The sequence below is a fragment of the Trichomycterus rosablanca genome, chromosome 4 (genome assembly GCF_030014385.1).
Source record: "Trichomycterus rosablanca isolate fTriRos1 chromosome 4, fTriRos1.hap1, whole genome shotgun sequence".
In the NCBI taxonomy this organism is placed as follows: Eukaryota; Metazoa; Chordata; class Actinopteri; order Siluriformes; family Trichomycteridae; genus Trichomycterus; species Trichomycterus rosablanca.
In genome coordinates this window covers 17228821-17251390 of record NC_085991.1, presented here as the reverse complement: position 1 = coordinate 17251390, position 22570 = coordinate 17228821, and the positions used below count along the sequence as shown (strand labels likewise).

The 22570-nt window shown below is 39.4% G+C and overlaps 2 non-coding genes across 2 annotated transcripts; both read right to left on the bottom strand.

The window, feature by feature from the left end:
• Nucleotides 1-21816: 21816 nt before the first annotated feature.
• On the bottom strand, nt 21817-21888 carry trnap-ugg (transfer RNA proline (anticodon UGG)). The gene has a single exon. It is a non-coding gene; the product is annotated as a tRNA-Pro (tRNA).
• A 610-nt stretch (nt 21889-22498) lies between these two features.
• trnap-cgg (transfer RNA proline (anticodon CGG)) lies at nt 22499-22570 on the bottom strand. The gene has a single exon. It is a non-coding gene; the product is annotated as a tRNA-Pro (tRNA).

Here is a 22570-nt window from a genome sequence, read left to right as displayed (position 1 = left end):
TGCTATTGACACCATCTTCTCATCGAGAAGTTCGGGTTCTGGGGAACCCACATGCCCCGGCGGAACGCAGATGGCGGGATACGCGATGGACTCGTGGGAGAAATGGAGGGTCGTGTGCCTGGCACCTCTTTTGTTAGAGGACATAGAGGATGTTTACCTATTCGGAACTTTGATTGTGGGGTTTTTGCTGATTGGATTAGGCTTCACCCTGCTGTATCGGAAAATTAAAAGAGTTGGGTCAGTTGTCAAAGGTCCCCAGAAACTGCCCAATTTGATTGATATGATGGGCAGAGCCGTTGGAACTCAGATTGTGACTATAAATCGCAATATGGAATCCATCTTGGAGAAACTAAAGGCTATGCAAAATGGTTTGAACCAGAGACTGACTCAATCTGAGAGCATGTGTTAAGAAATTTTACCCGTGCTCAGATTAAAAAACAAGTCATTTCTGCTCTTTGGCTTCCCTTGTTATCAGCATCGGCCTTGCTGATAAGGAAATTCCTCCAGAAGATCTGTTGCTACGGGTCATCTCGTTCCTACCCTTCCCTGCTCTCTGGCTGTTTTTCATTCTGGGTAGCAACTGCTGTAACCGCAATCTTATCGCGAACTATGTACAGACTTTTTGCTTACAGGAATGAAGGACTGACAGAACATTTTCCCAACCCATCACCCAACGCTTCCATTAATGTCTAAATAGCTGCAACATAAGTGAGTACACCCCACAGTGAACATGTCCAAATTGTGCCCAAAGTGTCAATATTTTGTGTGACCACCATTATTATCTAGCACTGCCTTAACCCTCTTGGGCATGGAATTCACCAGAGCTGCACAGGTTGCTACTGGAATCCTCTTCCACTCCTCCATGATAACATCACAGAGCTGGTGGATGTTAGACACCTTGAACTCCTCCACCTTCTACTTGAGGATGCCCTACAGGTGCTCAATTGGGTTTAGTCCATCACCTTTACCTTCAGCTTCCTCAGCAAGGCAGTTGTCATCTTGGAGGTGTGTTTGGGGTCGTTATTGTGTTGGAAAACAGTTTCCAAAGGGAGGGGATCATGCTCTGCTTCAGAATGTCACAGTACATTCATGCATTCATGTTTCCCTCAATGAACCGCAGCTCCCCAGTGCCGGCAGCACTCATGCAGCCCCAGACCATGATGCTACCACCACCATGCTTGACTGTAGGCAAGAGACAATTGTCTTGGTACTCCTCACCAGGGCGCCGCCACACATGCTGGACACCATCTGAGCCAAACAAGTTTATCTTGGTCTCATCAGACCACAGGGCATTCCAGTAATCCATGTTCTTCGAACTGCTTGTCTTCAGCAAACTGTTTGCGGGCTTTCTTGTGCGTCAGCTTCCTTCTGGGATGACGACCATGCAGACTGAGTTAATGCAGTGTATGGCATATGGTCTGAGCACTGACAGGCTGACCTCCCACATCTTCAACCTCTGCAGCAATGCTAGCAGCACTCATGTGTCTACTTTTTGAAGCCAACCTCTGGATATGCCGCTGACAACTTCTTTGGTCAAATTTAACAGCCCTGCTCCCCATTCACACCTGGAACCTTGGCACATGACACCAGGGAGGGACAACGACACAGTTGGGCACAATTTGGACATGTTCACTGTGGGGTGTACTCACTTGTGTTGCAGCTATTTAGACATTAATGGCTGTGTGTTGAGTTATTTTCAGAAGACAGTAAATCTATACTGCTATACAGGCTGTACTGAGATATCAGCGCCGTTCCAACTCTAAATCGTACAGCCCATTGATGTAACCTTGACCTGGGTACAGCATGGGGATTTGAATTCATGCCCACCTGCCACGCCCTTTTTTCGACCCCATTCACTTCCATTCATTTTTTGAAACTTCGAGATATCAGTGCTGTTCCAACTCTAAATCGTAAAGCCCACTGATGACACCCCGATTCAGATACAGCATGGGGATTCGAACCCATGTCCACCTGCCACGCCCGGTTTTCTGACCCATTCACTTCCATTCATTTTATGAAAGTTTGAGATATCAACGCCGTTCCAACTCTAAATCGTAAAGCCCACTGATGTAACCCCGACTTGGGTACAGCATGGGGATTCGAACCCACGCCCACCTGCCACGCTTGGTTTTTAGCTCCATTCATTTCCATTCATTTTTTGAAAGTTTGAGATATTAACACCGTTCCAACTCTATAACGTAAAGCCCACTGATGTAACCCAGACTTGGGTACAGCATGGGGATTTGAACCCATGCCCACCTGCTATGCCCATTTTTCGGCCACATTCACTTCCATTCATTTTTTAAAAGTTCAAGATATCAATGTCGTTCCAACTCTACATCGTAAAGCTCACTGATGACACCCCGACTTGGGTACAGCATGGGGATTTGAACCCATGCCCACCTGCTATGCCCATTTTTCGGCCACATTCACTTCCATTCATTTTTTGAAAGTTCGAGATATCAACGTTGTTCCAACTCTAAATCGTCGACCAAAAGAATTCAGAAACCACCAACAGCATGACCAAAAATATACAGACATCACCAACTACATGATCAAAAGTATTTGGACACCACCAACTCCATGACCAACTGCATGGCCAAATGTATTTGACAAACACCACCAAAGCATGACCAAAAGTATTCCTACACCACTAGCTACATGACCAAAAGTTCTCAGAATTGTTGATATCTTTGTGCCTTACATTAGTTTAAGAGTTTTAAAGTGATCCTTATGTCTCTGCTTAAAATATTAATTATTTTAGAGACTTAAATCAATAAAAAACATTGGCAACTTGGTGGTGGTAGCAAAAGGGCAATAGTGGAAACTTGGAGGGGGTTGAATCAATGACCTTCTTTTACAATTTCAGGTCCTTAATCACTAAGCTGCAATAAGCCATATAAACATGAAAAACATTACCAGACAATGTATGCATATTTTACAGTAGACAACCTGTCACATCAATATTTTATTTGGCACATAATAGAAAATTAGAAATAGCCAGGGATAATATTTCCAACAACAATTGTATTATTTAATAACTAAATACATACAAATGTTGATAAAAAAAAAAAAAAATTCAATCATATTTGGGAAAAGGCGTTGGACATTCAAATATTAAAAAAATATCGGGTTCAGTAAATGTATAATGGCTGCCAATGTAAACATTTCACATTGTACATCTAACTTACATAATATCTCATATTAGCTTGCTAGAAAAGTTTTACTTTACAGGAACAAGGCTCTGAAATATTCTGATATATTATTTAAAAAAATGTCATTGCCCAAAGGACTCAAATGAACCTTATCCTGAAGGAACAGCTTACGGTTGTTAAAATGTATGTCATGGTGATGCACGATACCCCCATTAGTTCCAAAAACAAAACTTGTAATTTTACTGTTCACCCACTTACAAGACCGTTCAATTTTTTTCGGGTGTACAGACCCCCAGCAGTGTCGCTGGGTGATGGCTGATAATATAATTTGCATTTCGGGAAAATGCTGTTGGAGATCCTGAAGTTCCCGCTTCATTGCTGCAGCAAGATGCAAGGACTTTATTTTCCCCAAGTCATTCCCACCGCAGTGAATAAGCAGAACATCTGGTGGAGTTCTCCCTGAAAGCCAGTTGTTGAAACGAGGGACAACAGAATGCCACCTCAATCCACCCAAGCCAAGCCACTCAACCTCGGCATAGACACCCAGGCTTGTCCCTATGGTCCTCCTTGCTCTTTCTTTTCCACGCCGAATGTAGCTGTCACCTAACAGCAATACTTTTGGTAGATCTATAAAAAAAAAGATTATCAAACTAAATATTCAAAGACATAACAGACATACATTTTTGTTGCAATAATTACAGATTTAACTGAGTGATGTACTATCGTTGATTTCCTTTTTAGAATTTAAAACTGCCAAATCGCATGCTATTTTTTTAGGTTATATGTTTATATTTGTGGCCCTACTAATTTCACAGAATGTTTTGTGTAATTTCAACAAAAAGTTACATGATTAATTGCAGTATAATTGCCAGGACCACCTTGTATTGCATATTATGCCTCATATTTCATACGATATGCGAATGAAAAACAATAAATAGCAAAACACAAACCTTAAAATTTGAATTTCACAGCAAATTGCATATTTCACAGAAAAAAGCTTATTTCACGGTTTGTGACGCCAGGTAATTTTTCTGGCCAATAATTAGGTAGGGCCTTATTTATAGTAATTGATAAGGTTAAATGGAAAGGTTTTTCTATTTCATGTAGTTCAGCATTAAGAATCTCTAGAATCTAAGGTGAAATTAACCACAGTCACTGGAACCAATGCTCAACATTTCATTGTAAGGTAAATAAAAGCTACCCCTGAATAGTCATTCATGAAATGCATCAAATTTAAATGACTTAAATGACTGACTAAAAGTACATTAACATTTTGTAAGTTGCCACTTACCTTTGCTTCGGCGATGATTCATTTTCTGCAAGTAAAAATGTAAGATGTGATGTTAGAAGAATCTTTATTTCACCATTTAACACAACAAAATAACCCCTTAAGTAGCACACATCTGATTGTGTCATTGATATTTGATTGTATCCTTTCCCAACACCTCTCGCATTTAAAAACCGTGCCCACCGCCGTCCAGAGCATCTGTTGCCTAGGTACAACCAGAGCGATAGAGAGAACAAAGTGGTGACAATTCCATAGGGAACCGTTGTAAAGGGAGTGGGCCATAGAGCCACAATAATTTCCACTACTTAGAAAGCATTTTCAGCTGTATGTTGCTTTGTTTAAAAAAATTAATTTGATGTCATTAATATACTTAATCTTGCTATTGTTTAGCATTTGGTTAGCACTGAATGTTACATGTTTATCTTCATTAATAGGTATAACCGCATTTAGTTTAGACAGTTAAGCTACATTAATGACACTAGAGTCATAATCAAGAATCTTGTTACATATAACAGCCATAAAAATCATGCCACTTTTACTGTCATACTTAAGTACATTTAAAGGTAAATACTTCAGTACTTTTTAACTCAAGTGGAGGTAAGGAGTATTTTTACTTTTACTACTAATTTTACTGCAGTAATATTTTACCTTGGATATCTCTACTTTAACTCAACTACATGGTTTGTGTACCTTGTCCACCACTTACATTAGACAAAACAAACTTGTGCATATTCATAATGAATTAATTATTGTATTAGACGTAGGAATCAATTATTAATCACTCATGAAATAAGAGATGAATTAATGCTATTTCATTTACCCTTACTATAGTGTTTCTGGTACGGTAGTGTGTATGAATCTGTTCATTCAGTGCACGTAAACCTTATGAACCCAGCGACGTGGCTTAGTGTTTAACCAAAATGATTATTATTATTATGAATACTTAGGAAAGTAAAGGGAGATTAGTTTACGTAAAAAACAAAACAAAAAAACTCTTTAATCTTTGTACTGTATATCATGTCTACTACTTAATGATATGGCATTATGTAATGTATGCTTATATAATGTGCTGTGTGTTAACAAGAACGACCTATTAACAAGTCATTATAAACATCAATCTTCTACTTAATTTACCATATTGACATTAAAGCAGATGCAGTAAATGTAAAGGCAGTTGAAAATAGCTAATTGTACAAATGTTTATTATTTAGCGTTTAATATTTCATTCACTGCTGCCTGTCCCATATGAGAACATGACAGTGAGGGGGTTTGTTTGGAACTATTGAAGGATTACATGAACCACGTGACCGCGTGGCGGCGAGATCAAGGAGTGTCGCAACTCTCTTTCTCTACGGCTCTGGGTAAAACCAACAGGCTTTTTTTGTGTTCTATAAAGCACCACAAATGGATAATCTATTGTTACAAGCACAAACTGAGCCAATTATTACTACAACAAAACTGTTTTGGTGCTATATTCAAACTCTTTGTTATACAAACTTTTTTTCCAAAGAAAAAAAAACGTTTATATGAAATATAGAACCATATTTAATCTCAAAAAACCTTTTAAGCACGCAAATGGTTCTTTGTGGTACAGAACCTTTGTCTTTATTAAAGTAGAATTGTTTATTTAATACTGAAAAGTAAGACATTGAAACATCAGCACGACATCAAGTTAATTCATATGTGAATTGACTGCTGTGTTATTTTTCAATTTAGTAAGTTATGTAGATGTAGTTTGTTATTAGTTGACTGTACTAGGTGTAGTTTTATGACATTACAATTAGTATTTCAATTTCGTGATTGCACCGAAGTTTGACAGAAAAGAAAAATCATCACTTACCATAAAAGTTTCTCGGTCAGCTCGTCCGTTACGCGTGGATGATTGTGCGCAAGTTCAAAGCAGAGTGGGGAAAAAAAGCAGAGTGAATCCTTGCAGGTGTGATTAGCTTTTTTTATGAAAACTTAGTCCCAGACATAACAAACAGAAAGGGGAGGGGGATCTGTCCGATCTAATATCTGTTAGAACATTCCAGAACAATCTCCATTTTGATTGATTGAACCATTAGGTGAAACGATCAAAAACTCTCGCTGCTTTAAAAATCTTTATACACTAGTGCTGGAGACGAATTGAAGTTTTCTACTATCAAGATCTGACCCGATTTCATCCTCTGAATTCCATCTTTGGATATATGGTGAGTCAAAACTATGTTTTTTTTATTGTTATCTTCTATTTTCTTGCTGTAATCATTAATTAGGTGACAGACGCAATCACGATAGGTGAGTTAGAATTTAAATTAAGCAGGTACATTTTTTGGCTTAGTTTGTTTATCTAAACGTTTTGCAAATTGCATGTAATGAGATATGTTAGCGGTTATGTGGTAAATTTGGGCTATGTCCTAAATCGCATACTTAAACAATACATACTAGACTGGAGGTAGGGTCCCGCAAGTGTGTTGTATTTGCATACACAAAATGGCTGCGCAAGAACATAAGTTGGTCTGGGTACTTTTTGCGTACTACCCTATCTAAATTACCTACCTACCGTAGCACAGATATATAGATCTATCGATTTGTCCTACCTGTAGTAAATATTTAAATTTTATCGATATGTTCTTATTACAATTATGTCTGCATCTTATTATAATTTAGTAGTGGCACATCTTGATAGCTATATATCTTATAGTAATTACAGGTAGGACATCTCGATAGCTTTATATCTTATAATAATTACAGGTAGGACATCTCGATAGCTTTATATCTTATAATAATTACAGGTAGGACATCTCGATAGCTTTATATCTTATAATAATTACAGGTAGGACATCTTGATGGCTACATATCTTATAGTAAATACAGGTAGGACATCTCGATAGCTTTATATCTTATAATAATTACAGGTAGGTCATCTCGATAGCTTTATATCTAATAATAATAAACAGGTAGGACATCTCGATAGCTTTATATCTTATAATTACAGGTAGGACATCTCGATAGCTTTATATCTTATAGTAATTAGTGCTTGTAACTTTTATAGTGTTCATTTGTATTCCTGGGTAAGGTAAGCTTCTGGTTAAAGTGTATATTTTTTGCTGTAACTTGTTCTAGACTCTATCTTTGTAACTTTGATTATTAACATTGCTAGAATTGAAGTAGCATTTAAGTAGCATTTAACTATTGTTAAAAGATAGTCTGTTGATGCATTAATCTGTGTTTTGCTGATTGGTTAAAGTGGCTTCAGGTGCCTATTGTTAGAGGCCTAGGTGTGAATTGAGGGGCTTTTTTTTAGGTTTTTTTCTACTAATCTAAACTAACTTGGGTAAGTACTATCAGTCTCTGACATTGTTCAATCTATCAAACTTTTTTCTCAGCATGTGCTACTCAAACATTCCTGTGCTTATATCTCACAGACCCTGCAGACATCAGAGGGCACATTATAGGAACAGCAACGCCAGCAACCTCATCTACCCCCAACTGTTGCAACAGTTTTAAACAGTGGTGGTAGGTGGGGTTTGGAACTGTCAATCAGCCATCCAGAAAGCTGACTTTATCTCAGCTTTTGCACTTTCTCACAGCCTTGACTTCCTGGCACTGACTGAGACATGGATCACCACCAAGAACTCAGCAACACCAGCAGCCTTATCCTCTGCCTACACCTTCTCTCATACACCGAGAGGATCTGGTAGGGGTGGTGGTACAGGTTTGCTCCTGACCAGGAAATGGCAATTCACTACTGTGAATGTTTCTCACCTTAACATTTCATCTTTTGAATTTCATGCTATTACTGTTACTTTTCCAATTACTCTTCATATCATTGTCATTTACAGACCACCTGGCGCACTGGGAGACTTCATAGAAGAGCTGGATGTTCTTCTGAGTTTCTTCCCTTCAGACGGAACTCCTCTGACTCTTCTTGGTGACTTTAATCTCCCTACACTTCAGTCCTCCTGTCTTCTTCCTCTTCTTTCATCTTTCGACCTCTTTAACCACAGCCCTCCAACACACAAAGGAGGCAATCTTCTGGACCTGGTCTTCAGCCGTCCAGCTTCTGTTCTGGACCTCACTGTCACCCCACTCCACCTCTCTGACCATCACTTTGTGTCCTTCTCTCTCTGTCTCCCAACTCTTCCTACCTCCAACCACACTTTCACCCTTACAACACGCCCCAATCTTCACTCTTTATCTTCCTCCCTGCTGATCTCCACCATCCTAACTTCACTACCTAACCCTGACATGCTTGCTACCCTTCCACTCAACTCCGCAACTAATACTCTCCTCTCTTCTCTTTCAACATCCCTCGATCAGCTCTGTCCTCCTACCCTCAAATAAGGAAAACCTTCTCACCCTGCTCCTTGGCTTTCAGATGCACTGCACAGCAACAGAAGAGAATTAAGGGCAGCTGAGAGAAAGTGGAGGAAATCTAAGCTCAGTGTTGACCTCCACTCCTACCACTAGGGCTGTCGTGCTAACCGCAATTTTGAAATATCGCGGTATAGACCAGCCAACCGCAGGGCATGCCAACCAACCGCATCACCGCGATATTCAAGTTTTTTCTTTTTTTCTTCTTATTCTTCTTCTTTTTTTTTTTTTTCTTTTTTTTTTTTTGCAGGGTCCATCTTGTTTTTCGCTTACATTCGGGCGTAATAAATGTAAAATAAATTCATAATGAAAATGAGCTAAGAGCGTCATTTTCCCACTAACTGTTTGCATGCGTTGCTGCTGAGTGTCAGGCTTTGTGTTTTAAAATGTAAACAATCGCAACAGGAATTATAGGCAAGTTTATTAATGATTAAATTGAGTTCACACTCAATAAAATACTTGTAATTTAGACTATATTCAAACAGCCTTGGCGAACTAAAACACTTAATGACGGTTAATATGGCATTGACGCCTGCAAATATTCTCTTGCTGGCTTGCTGGAATTATTTAAATGTATTTTTTCGTTGAATAAAAATGTATTGAAACGAATAATAACTTAAAATGTAGTATATATTAAAGCAATAAGCCACGAGAGGCTGTGCGTTACTGTGATTTTAGCACGGGGATGACGTTTTTGGCACGACGCGAAGCCTAAAACGTCTTTCCCCGTGATAAAATCATAGCAGTAACGCACGGTCTCGAGTGGCTTATTGCTTTTATAAAACGGCGGTCAACATAAAATACAATAAATACAACAATGTTTAATTCATAAATGTATTTATTGTGTATAAACTTACAATAAAGCATTCTTCCGCGACGCAAGGTAGTTCGATTAAAAGTGTTGCTAGGCAACATGAGGGCGAATATAACATTCACTTTTTCTTTTCAGTGGCGTATTAATATGGAATAATGTGAGGCGGTCATAGGTGTGCGTTTATCGGGGATTTTACAACGGCTTCGAACGCGGCTCAGCCAATCAGATTTTAGGACCGGAACTATCCGTTTTATAATGTTATGTTAATTATACCTACTAAATAGATGGTTAATAGTGGCGCGATAACCAGGCTAGATTTGCTTTGCTCTGTAAAGTGGCATGCAGGCACAGTACAGGTGTATTTGTGTAACATCGGTAACGTCGGGAACATCACTACCCCACTCAGATCCTCTCTAAACCACATCAGATGAACGTGTTGGTTTTTCTAGCGCGCATGATAACGGGGAAATTCTTTCACCGCGACAGCCCTACCTACCACAATCTGCTGTCCAGGTTCTCATCTGACGTGACTGCTTCAAAAACAACTTTTTACAAAGCCAAGCTTGAACAATCTGCTGCTGACCCACGTAAGCTTCATGCTATCTTTTCCTCTCTTCTAAACCCTCCTCCTCCTCCCCCTTCTGCCTCTCTCACTGCTACTGACTTTTCAACATTCTTTCAGGACAAGATCGACAAAATCAATCAATCCTTCTCTCCGACTGACCCACTTTCAACTGACCCTCAACCCACCAACACACTCACTAGCTTCACCCCACTCACCATGGATGAGGTTACACAGCTCCTCTCATCCAGCAATCCCACTACATGCACACTCGACCCTATACCATCCACCATCCTCAAAGACATCTCACAGGACCTAATCCCCTTCATCACACCCATCATCAACAACTCCCTGACATCAGGTGTTGTCCCTACTGCTTTTAAGAAGGCTCAGGTCATTCCCCTTCTTAAGAAACCTACACTAGACACTACAGACATCAACAACCACAGACCTGTCTCACTCCTCTCTTTTCTATCCAAAATTCTTGAACGTGCTGTCTATAACCAACTATCTGCCTCAGAATGACCTCCACGATCCGTACCAGTCTGGCTTCAAGGCAGCGCATTCTATGGAAACAGCACTTGTAGCTGTTACTGAGAAGCTTCATGCAGCCAAAGCAGCCAAACTGTCATCTGTCCTTATTCTTCTTGACCTCTCTGCAGCCTTCGACACAGTGAATCACAGCATTCTCCTGACCACTCTCTCCAACCTTGGAGTAACAGGTTCAGCATGGCAATGGATGGCCTCCTACCTGGAAGGGCGCTCCTACCAAGTGTCATGGAGGGGATCCATATCTCCCCCATGCACTCTCTCAACTGGTGTTCCTCAGGGCTCTGTACTTGGCCCACTTCTTTTCTCTATCTACACCCGCTCTCTGGGCAAGGTCATAGCCTCCCATGGCTTCTCCTACCACTCCTATGCAGATGACACTCAGCTCGTTCTGTCATTTCCTCCTTCAGACACGCAAGTCTCAGCTCGCATCTCAGCATGTCTGCAAGATATCTCACAATGGATGTCGGCTCATCATCTAAAACTTAATCCCAGCAAGACAGAGATGTTGCTCATTCCTGGAGATCAGTCTCCAACCCAGGACCTAGTCATTTCTCTGGATGACTCCCAGATTAGACCATCTGATAAGGTAAGAAGTCTTGGTGTTGTCCTTGATAACCAGCTGACATTCTCTCCTCATATAGCCAACATGACAAGAGCGTGTCGGTTCCTCCTGTACAACATCAGAAAGATTCGTCCATTTCTCTTCAGGGAAGCTACCCAGATTCTGGTACAATCACTTGTAATCTCACGGTTGGACTACTGCAACTCCCTTCTGGCTGGACCTCCCAAGTCCACGATTAAACCCTTACAGCTCATTCAAAATGCAGCTGCACGTCTGGTTTTTAACCAACCCAAACACTGCCACATCACCTTGATATCTTATAATAATTACAGGTGGGACATCTCGATAGCTTTATATCTTATAATAACCACCGGTAGGTCATCTCGATAGCTTTATATCTTATAATAATTACAGGTAGGACATCTCGATAGCTTTGTATCTTATAATAATTACAGGTAGGACATCTTGATAGCTTTATATCTTATAATAATTACAGGTAGGACATCTCGATAGCTTTATATCTTATAATAATTACAGGTAGGACATCTCGATAGCTTTAAATCTTATAATACTTACAGGTAGGACATCTCGATAGCTTTATATCTTATAATAATTACAAGTAGGACATCTCGATAGCTTTATATCTTATAATAATTACAGGTAGGACATCTCGATAGCTTTATATCTTATAATAAATACAGGTAGGACATCTCGATAGCTTTATATCTTATAATAATTACAGGTAGGACATCTCGATAGCTTTATATCTTATAATAATTACAGGTAGGACATCTCGATAGCTTTATATCTAATAATAATAAACAGGTAGGACATCTCGATAGCTTTAAATCTTATAATAATTACAGGTAGGACATCTCGATAGCTTTATATCTTATAATAATTACAGGTAGGACATCTCGATAGCTTTATATCTTATAATAATTACAGGTAGGACATCTCGATAGCTTTATATCTTATAATAAATACAGGTAGGACATCTCGATAGCTTTAAATCTTATAATAATGACAGGTAGTTCATCTCGATAGCTTTATATCCAGAGGTGAGAAGTAACGAATTACATTTACTTGCGTTACTGTAATTGAGTAGTTTTTTGTGTACTTGTACTATTTAAAGTAGATTTTACAGCCTGTAATTTTACTTTTACTTAAGTATGTTTTGTATTAAGAATTGTAATTCGCTACATTTTTAATAACATCCGTTACTGAGTAAAAAAACGCTAAAAAATCGCTGCAGTGAATTCTGTGATGGGGAGTCGGATCTTTTGGGTCGGTTCATTTTAAAGAGCTGTGTATATATAACGACTTCCAGAAGCGCGACTCGGTTCCTTTGTTTCAGTTTAAAGGGCCGTTTAATAGAATCGAATCATTCTACGACACATCACTAGTGGTTATACAGTTTAAAAATGTTTTATGGGACTAAAATGACACATTACACATCCCTAAATGTTTTAAATGTCGGATCAACATGTTTTTTTTGCACAAGTTTAGTCGCGTTAGTTTTGAAGTGGTTTTGAGACGTTAAACACGCGAGATTTGAGCGCACGAGTTTGACATGTCAGTTCTTACGTCATCATGTTTACCTCTGTACCACCAGAACGCTGTAATCACATGTGCAGTGATACCAGTCTGTTATTGAAGTAAATAATTTTACATGTTTTTTAAATCTGCTTCATTTCATCAGTATAATACTGACGGTATGTCACATGAACTGTTTAGCATTATTGTGTGCTAAGTATATTTTAATTCATTAATTAATCAGCTTCTTATCATAATTAGGGTCACGTAGGTGCTAAAGTTTAATCAAGAGCTCATTGGGTAAAACGCACGGAGACACGTAATTAATTGTATTTTTAAAAGCATTTATCTAATGAGGTTCATACAGGTTACCATTTAAAGTACACAGAATGAATATTTATGTAGTGAATTCTTTGCAAGCATAATTACAGCATCAAATGAAATCTATTAACCCTTTCATGCCTGAGTGGAACATTCCATTTTTGGACACTATGTAACATGGTCATAGAAAAAAACCTTATTGTGTAAATACCGTACATAGCATAGACTATATATACACACCATTATAACCAGAAGAATCAGTTATTTAAAATGATATGAAACTCAGTATGGTTATTTAAGTGTAATATAACCAAATCTATACAAAAATCCTTCAAAATCAACCTAAAAAACCTCTCAATTTTTATTTCATCCATAAATACTTAAATTTTTAACACATTTCTGTGCAATATAGAGAAAAATATAGAGTATATGAAATGTTTGCAATTTTGTGAGCCATTTGTCAAGAAAATAATTTTGAATCTATCATCTTCTATTCAAAAGTTATGATCAATTTAGCAGAAGGTGTCATTTAGCAATTTAGAATGTTCGTGTAGCTCCTTTTTTACTTCACTTTTTACCAATGTCAGCATACACTATACACCAATGAAAGTGTACTTTTATGAAAAAAAAACCTACATATACACACACCATTATAACCAGGAGAATCAGTTCTTTAAAATTATATGAAACACAATGTTTTTCAAGTGAAATATAATAAATGTTTACAAAAAACCTTCAAAATCAACCTAAAAAAATCTCTCGTTTTTTATTTAATTCATAAATACTTACATTTTTAACACATTTCTGTGCAATATAGAGAAAAATATAGAACATGAAATGTTTGCAATTTTGTGAGCCATTTGTCAAGAAAATAATTTTGAATCCATCATCTTCTATTTAAAAGTTATAATCAATTTAGCAGAAGGTGTCATTTAGCAATTTAGAATGTTCGTGTAGCTCCTTTTTTACTTCACTTTTTACCAATGTCAGCATACTCTATACACCAATGAAAGTGTACTTTTTTCTTAATTATTACTAAATTGTCAACATCCATATTTTTGAAATAAGACAGCAGATAAAATGTATTTGACAAAATAAGCACTAAAGATTTAAAAACATTAAAGATTTTTATTAGAATTATATACACTTCTCATTCTATAAATAATTTCAAAACAACAATACAATATAGTTCAGCACTATTGAAGAACATCACTCCATAAAACAAACTCTCAAATAATCCAATTCAACAATACAAGAAAAAGCAATTATTTGTTCAGGATAATCATTGAACAATTCAGTAAACAGTTTTGAGGCAACAGGATATCAAATCTCATCTAAGCCATTTTGCCAAAAATTCACTACAAAATATTTAACAGACAATGCACAATGGATAATTACCTCAAGTTACCTCCTTCCAATGAACAATGCACACTGAACTTTGACCTGTGAAGAGAGAGAGAAACAAAGAACATATACACAAACAGAGGGGTTGAGGAAGGATGAGAGGGGCTGACGGTAGAAGACAGAAGCCCTATGTAGGTCTAACTGCGAAACTCATCTCCTTCGCTAGAATGCCAAGACTGAAAACAGTTTCGATTGCCAACTAAACAAAATCTTCTACCTTGGCACTCAGGAGCCATGCATGCAATCTTTGTTTTATTTTCTTTTTTTAATTTTTTGTAGCAAAGCCAGCAATTTCTTGATACTTGCTCCATCTGAGGAATGTGGGTGACGTAAAACGATGAGGAAGTGGTTGGAGCTACTGAAGGCTGAGATGGCAAAATTGAATCGACGGCAATGTCTGCAAGCTGGCGCGACAGATTTTCCCTAAAGTTTATCTGGCTGTAGCCTGCTGAACTAAACCCATAACGTGATGCTGGATTGGAATGATGCCAGTCCAGAAATAAAATGAAACTATTAACGACGGCTATGTCCACAAAATGGAAGAAAAGTGTTTTCCACCACTTTTGAGTTTTCTGAAGCAGACTGTATGTGTTTAACATTTGATCAGATCTGTCAACACCTCCCATGTGTTTATTGTAGTCCTTTACTACAGCTGGTTGACGGACTACTTTTCTGTCCCACGTGGCACCATTCATTACCATCCTAGAAACCTCTGATGAATCATTAGCATTGTGGAAATTAGAGAGGCATGTAACTGCTCGCGTGTCCTTCCACTGAACAACTAAGACATTTCCGTCAATTCTACACCACCTCATATCACCACGGTTAGCTTGCCGCTCCCATTTCTTGACATCTTTGAAATCCACTGGGAATTTCTTACGATTAACATGTCCCACAAGCATTGATTTCCCACTCCTTAAGGACCATAATAGTTGGTGATGTATAGAAGTTGTCAAACCAAACTGTGTGACCTTGATTTTTAAATGGCTGCACAAGGTCTTCGATCACCTTTATAGCCAAATCAGTTATGCGCCCATCAAGACTGCCTGTGTATACATCAAAGTCTAAGGTATATCCCGAATCTGAAGTTGCAATGACCCACAATTTGAAACCCCAGTGAGTAAGTTTGCCCTTCATATACTGCTTGAATCCTGATCGACCTTTTGATTTTACCATTCTCTCGTCTATGCTCAAATTTTCATCAGCCTGGAAAAGCTGCTGACACTTGGTTTTGAGGTGGTCCATCAGATAACGCAACTTCCTAAGACGATCAAGATTATTTTCTGTGGCAGGATCGACAACATGGAGGGCTGCCATCAATTCCTTGAAACGGTCACGGGACATGAATAACTTGGCCCATGAACCCTGAAGAGATCTGGTTCCCCAATATCTGTGAATGCTGTGGAGGGACGTGAAACCCATGTAAATGAGGAGCCCAACCGGTAGAATTCATCTGGGGTCACTTCTTCTCATGCCCCATGATGGTTCGCATAAGACGGCCTATTCAGTACAAGCTCCCACTCCTTAGAGTTTGTAAACTGGCAAATCTCAGCAACAATGGTATACGTGGAAAACTACTTGAAGAAGTCTATTCACGCAACGTACTTGCGGCTGACCGTACAGCCCTGTGCACACTTCCAAGATCTATGCCTACTGGACGAGAAGGATTAAATGGTATGGGCTCTGGTGCTTCTGTGTCTACATCAGCATAGGAAGGAAAGGATACATTTCATTTTCAGCAGACGCTTTTATCCAAAGCGACTTATTGTTTGTACTCTTTTGTTGATTTTATATTTTGTTGGCAGCCCTGATTGTGTGTGTGGGTGCAAATGCTGACATTTATTGTCAGCATATATGTACACACACACATTTACAAATACACACACTTGGAATACATGTATTTACCGATAGGAGGTTGTTGGTTGATCCCTCTGCTCATCTTGCTCTTCTTCATCCTCTTCTTCCCCTTCATCCAGGAGCTCCATGTCCATGAAGTCCTCCTCTTCAATGGTCATGCCTTCATGATCTTTATCGCTGTCATGTTCAGCAATAAGCCTAAGCTCGTCAGGGCCTAGCCGCTGTCTCCTCTTCAGAGACTCCATAAGGCGTGCATATTGAGCCTTGTCTCCATCCATCTCAGAATAATAAAAAAAAGAGATTACAATGAATAAAGGTGGTGACAGTGATATTTTAAAAATAATTACATACAGTGTATCACAGAAGTGAGTACACCCCTCACATTTCTGCAAATATTTCATTATATCTTTTCATGGGACAACACTATAGACATGAAACTTGGATATAACTTAGAGTAGTCAGTGTACAACTTGTATAGCAGTGTAGATTTACTGTCTTCTGAAAATAACTCAACACACAGCCATTAATGTCTAAATAGCTGGCAACATAAGTGAGTACACCCCACAGTGAACATGTCCAAATTGTGCCCAAAGTGTCAATATTTTGTGTGACCACCATTATTATCCAGCACTGCCTTAACCCTCCTGGGCATGGAATTCACCAGAGCTGCACAGGTTGCTACTGGAATCCTCTTCCATGATGACATCACGGAGCTGGTGGATGTTAGACACCTTGAACTCCTCCACCTTCCACTTGAGGATGCGCCACAGGTGCTCAATTGGGTTTAGTCCATCACCTTTACCTTCAGCTTCCTCAGCAAGGCAGTTGTCATCTTGGAGGTTGTGTTTGGGGTCGTTATCCTGTTGGAAAACTACCATGAGGCCCAGTTTTTGAAGGGAGGGGATCATGCTCTGTTTCAGAATGTCACAGTACATGTTGGAATTCATGTTTCCCTCAGTGAACTGCAGCTCCCCAGTGCCAGCAACACTCATGCAGCCCAAGACCATGATGCTACCACCACCATGCTTGACTGTAGGCAAGATACAGTTGTCTTGGTACTTCTCACCAGGGCGCCGCCACACATGCTGGACACCATCTGAGCCAAACAAGTTTATCTTGGTCTCGTCAGACCACAGGGCATTCCAGTAATCCATGTTCTTGGACTGCTTGTCTTCAGCAAACTGTTTGCTGGCTTTCTTGTGCGTCAGCTTCCTTCTGGGATGACGACCATGCAGACCGAGTTGATGCAGTGTGCGGCGTATGGTCTGAGCACTGACAGGCTGACCTCCCACGTCTTCAACCTCTGCAGCAATGCTGGCAGCACTCATGAGTCTATTTTTTAAAGCCAACCTCTGGATATGACGCTGAACACGTGGACTCAACTTCTTTGGTCGACCCTAGCGAAGCCTGTTCCGAGTGGAACCTGTCCTGGAAAACCGCTGTATGACCTTGGCCACCATGCTGTAGCTCAGTTTCAGGGTGTTAGCAATCTTCTTATAGCCCAGGCCATCTTTGTGGAGAGCAACAATTCTATTTCTCACATCCTCAGAGAGTTCTTTGCCATGAGGTGCCATGTTGAATATCCAGTGGCCAGTATGAGAGAATTGTACCCAAAACACCAAATTTAACAGCCCTGCTCCCCATTTACACCTGGGACCTTGACACATGACACCATGGAGGGACAACGACACATTTGGGCACAATTTGGACATGTTCACTGTGGGGTGTACTCACTTATGTTGCCAGCTATTTAGAAATTAATGGCTGTGTGTTGAGTTATTTTCAGAAGACAGTAAATCTACTCTGCTATACAAGTTGTACACTGACTACTCTAAGTTATATCCAAGTTTCATGTCTATAGTGTTGTCCCATGAAAAGATATAATGAAATATTTGCAGAAATGTGAGGGGTGTACTCACTTTTGTGATACACTGTATATGTAGAATTCAATCACAAATACTCTATATGTTTTTGTCAGAGACGCTAATGTCCACAGGCTCATGTTTTGAAGTAAACTCAAGTACACTGAACCAATACATATGACAAAAGTTTCTCAAATCTGGCACATGGTTTACACATAAAACAATAATTATCTAAGAGGAGCAATAATTACAAGACAAAACTTGATGCTATGGTTATATTTAAAAATGTTGTAAATAGTCACAGACTGAAATGTTATGCACCTGTATGCTTTCAAAAAAAGCTTTCAAAAAAGTTTGATACCATATTTTAGTCCCTTTCAAATATCTCTTGCAATACATTAGAAAATTATGCAAATCTGACAGAAATATTTTATAGATAAAACTATATTTCACTAATACAAGTAAGAATTACCACAGAAAAAAAATATTATGGTAAAAAAAAAAAAAAGTTATAAATTGCCCAGACTGACATGTTATCTACCTATATGCACCTATATGATAGCATAGCATACTTTAGTCTCTTTCAAACAAATGCAGCAATTTTTTAGAAAATGATGCAAATTTCACAGAAATATTTTATAGATAAAATAATATTTCTCTGTTATAAGTACAAATTACCACAAATAAAATATACCATGGAAATAAAGGTTATAAATTGCCCAGACTGACATGTAATCCACCTTTATGCTTTCTGCCTCAGCTACTTACTTTAGCCAGTCATGCTAAATGCATGTAATGCAAAATGTAATGCTATTATGAGCAAAGCTAAGGTGATTTCTAAGCAGACTTTAGACAGTATTGAAGTAAAACAAGTAAGCTATAACTGATTTCAAGATTACATGCATAAAATCTAACTTTGGAGTTTGAGAGCAGCCTGTTCAAACCACATGGCTGCAGGGTGCAACACAGCTCCGGTAGCTTAGCTTAGCTCACTGCTATTCCCTTATTTGTGTAAAACTGCTGCATACTTTACAAACTACTAAACAAACGAGACTAAAAAGGTATGTGATAAACTCTCCACACGTATTTATTTCCATCTAGATGGACATAAAAAACCTTACAATCGATTCAGAAAGGAGAGTTGTGGAGCTGACTGACTAAACTTAGAACGCAGCTAAAAAAACACCTCAGCTTTTCCAAAGCGTAAAGCACTAATAATATTACAATTTTACCATTAAAGCCAAGTTTTCTGAGTAGAAAAGAAAAGTAATACTAATAAATAGTTTTAAAATAAATCTTACCTTATTTCGCTGACAGAATTTCTCTTTCTGTGTTGTAATGGTGGTCCACTCTCTCAGCCGCGTCCGTGTGAGGGCGGGGCAAATGAAAAAAATAAATTAAATATTAAATATCATTAAATATGCAAACCAGCCACGACACAAACCGCTTGACCAATGATATTTCAGTTTTCAGATTTACAATCAGTGATTGGACGGCAGAGATACAAGGCTTTAAGCCATCGAAATTATTGTTTGGTCAGTAATATTAACTTATGTTACATTTACAACAGAAATGCTTTGGTTTGTGTGTGTGCATGTTTGTGTGTCTGTGGGGGTGTCCACATACTTTTGGCTATACAGATCTACACTGCGCGTGTCCACATCTGAAGTGAATGTTAAAGACACTGAGTGGTGCTGTGATCATCAGCTTTGCTCTCAGCTCCAGAACACATTGTAACATCATGATGATGTCACAACATTCTACAAGCTCTGATCTGAGCTCCTGTGCTGGTGCTGCTTCACTTTGAGACGGAGCATCGAAGCAGCAGCAGCTAAAATGTTCTGGTTTAAGAAGTTGTGGTGTTGTAGCGCCCCGGCCGAAGAGGATGAGGAGCCGCACAGACCCAAACCTGAGAAGAAGGAGAAGAAGAAGAAATGGTGGCAGAGACTCAAAAAGAAGGCGAGGCAGGAGGACACGAATGTGGAGGAACAACAGATAATAGGAAACGAAGAGAACGCAGGGATGAGTACACAGGTTCTGCAGGACCAAGGGCAGGAACCAGAGGTACAGGTGGCACAGATAGAAGAGAAGAATCAGGTGGAGCCAAGGATGGAGGAGAATCAGATGATGGGAAACGAGGAGAACGCAGGGATGAGTACACAGGTTCTACCGGACCAAGGGCAGGAACCAGAGGTACAGGTGGTACAGATGGAAAGAAGAATCAGGTGGAGCCAAGGATGGAAGAGAGTCAGATGATGGGAAATGAGGAGAACGCAGGGATGAGTACCCAGGTTCTGCAGGACCAAGGGCAGGAACCAGAGGTACAGGTGGTACAGATGGAAGAGAAGAAGCCGGTAGAGCCGAGCATGGAGGAGAAGAACATGGAGGAGAAGAAGCCAGAAGAGAAGAGCAGAACCCGGTTATAGAAGAGATTGAAAGTACATCTTGAAGTGGAGTTTGAGCTGTGTGGTGTTTAATCCATCATGGTGCTGAATCAGGTTTCATTTCTCCAGCAGATCCACTTGAGGCTGTTCTGAAGAAAATCTTCAGGTCCTCTGGTAAAGTGGTGCAGCAGCACAACGTCCAGGACGAGCACATTCTGATTGCTCCCACATTTATAACCCAACTTGAAGAGTGTGAAAAACTGATGGAGACCACAATGGAGAATCAAGGTGGATTATTTTCAGATCTAGATCTTTATCCTAGTGAGCAGATGAAGGCTGGAGTGTTCCTGTAACGTGTGTGTGTGTGTGTGTGTTCTGTGTAGGCATGTTGGACCCCGCTGGCGCCTTCGTGTCCCCGCTCTCCATGCTGAAGCTGAAGAGAACGAGTCGCTGGTGCTGTGCTGGGGTGCTGCCGTCCTCACAATACGTCTCATCAGCTCTGCTGTGTTCTGCAGCACTGTGGCGTCCTTCAGAACGTCCTCGCTCCACAGGGATCGTCCAGAAACTTTTCCGTCATCAAAATAAAAATAAAGGTCATTAAAAAATAAACTGCTGGATTTAGTTCTGGTGCTTATTAAAGGTGAACTGATGAATGTTTACTGACTCCTGAGATCGTAAATAAGGTGGAAACATCTGAAGAACATAGAGGAACCAAACTGAACTGCCACCTTCAGATGTTCTTCTGCAGTTTTCTCAGATATTTAAATCCTTAATTATTGTTTTATATTCTTGTTATAATTTTTACACTTTTACACACAGAACATTTAGCAGCATTTTTGGTTTCACTTACGTTCGAGCTGTTGTTCACGTGACGCATCTCGCTTTACGGCCTGTCGTCCAAAGCGTCTACAACTGGAAGATGTGGATGTCAATCAAACGCGATGGACCAATTAGAATTGACGCAGAGTTGAGATTTCCTGTTAAAGTTCTGTCACGTTTGTAGATGATTAAACCCTGCTGGATTTTGAAGAGGACGTCTGTGGTTTGGCATCCACGTGGAAAGCTGTTCAAGTTTTGTCAATTAATTGCCCCATTTTATTTCCATTTGCACAGTGGAATTAGAACCTGAAAAGGCAGTTGATGAATTAAACATGGGTAAACAAGGGCTCGTCCGGGATTTGAACCTGGGACCTCTCGCACCCAAAGTGAGAATCATACCCCTAGACCAACGAGCCAACCAGGGCATTTCTTTGACCTCCGTGGCTTAGCTTCAAAACCATGTTGACTGGTTGCACTGGGAAGTGTATTCATGACAAAACAAAATTCAGTGCAGAGCTTCATTAAAGCATTTCTAACAGTTTAAGCATGAGGTGTCATTAAAGACTCGCTTTGTCAAATTAAAAGACTTGGAAGCATTTGACAGGAGCTGTGTGCAGTCCCACTGACTTTATGCTTCACACTCTTTATGTTATGTATCATGTTTATCCACCCAAAGTGCACAATACAAACGTTGTGACGCTGTCTTTAATCGGTTAGTTATATAAGAGATTTAGCAACATTTACATTACCATGATATTTTATCTTGTCGTGTTGACTTCATGCTTCTTGCTGTTGGGATTTTGTAAACATTTTCAATGCTTTCAATGCTCAAAGATTCTAAAATCTGTAGAAGAAAAAAAAACTTGAAGCTGACTGGAAGAATTGTTATGAAAGGTATTTACATCCACATAAGCTCACCAACTTCTACCAGTGTATCAGCATGTGTCATTTTTGTTTGATCATTAGATTTTAACGGGACACTTGATAAGTTTTTTGTATAGTTCAACAAAGCATTCGACTAAACAAGGGCTCGTCCGGGATTTGAACCCGGGACCTCTCGCACCCGAAGCGAGAATCATACTCCTAGACCAACGAGCC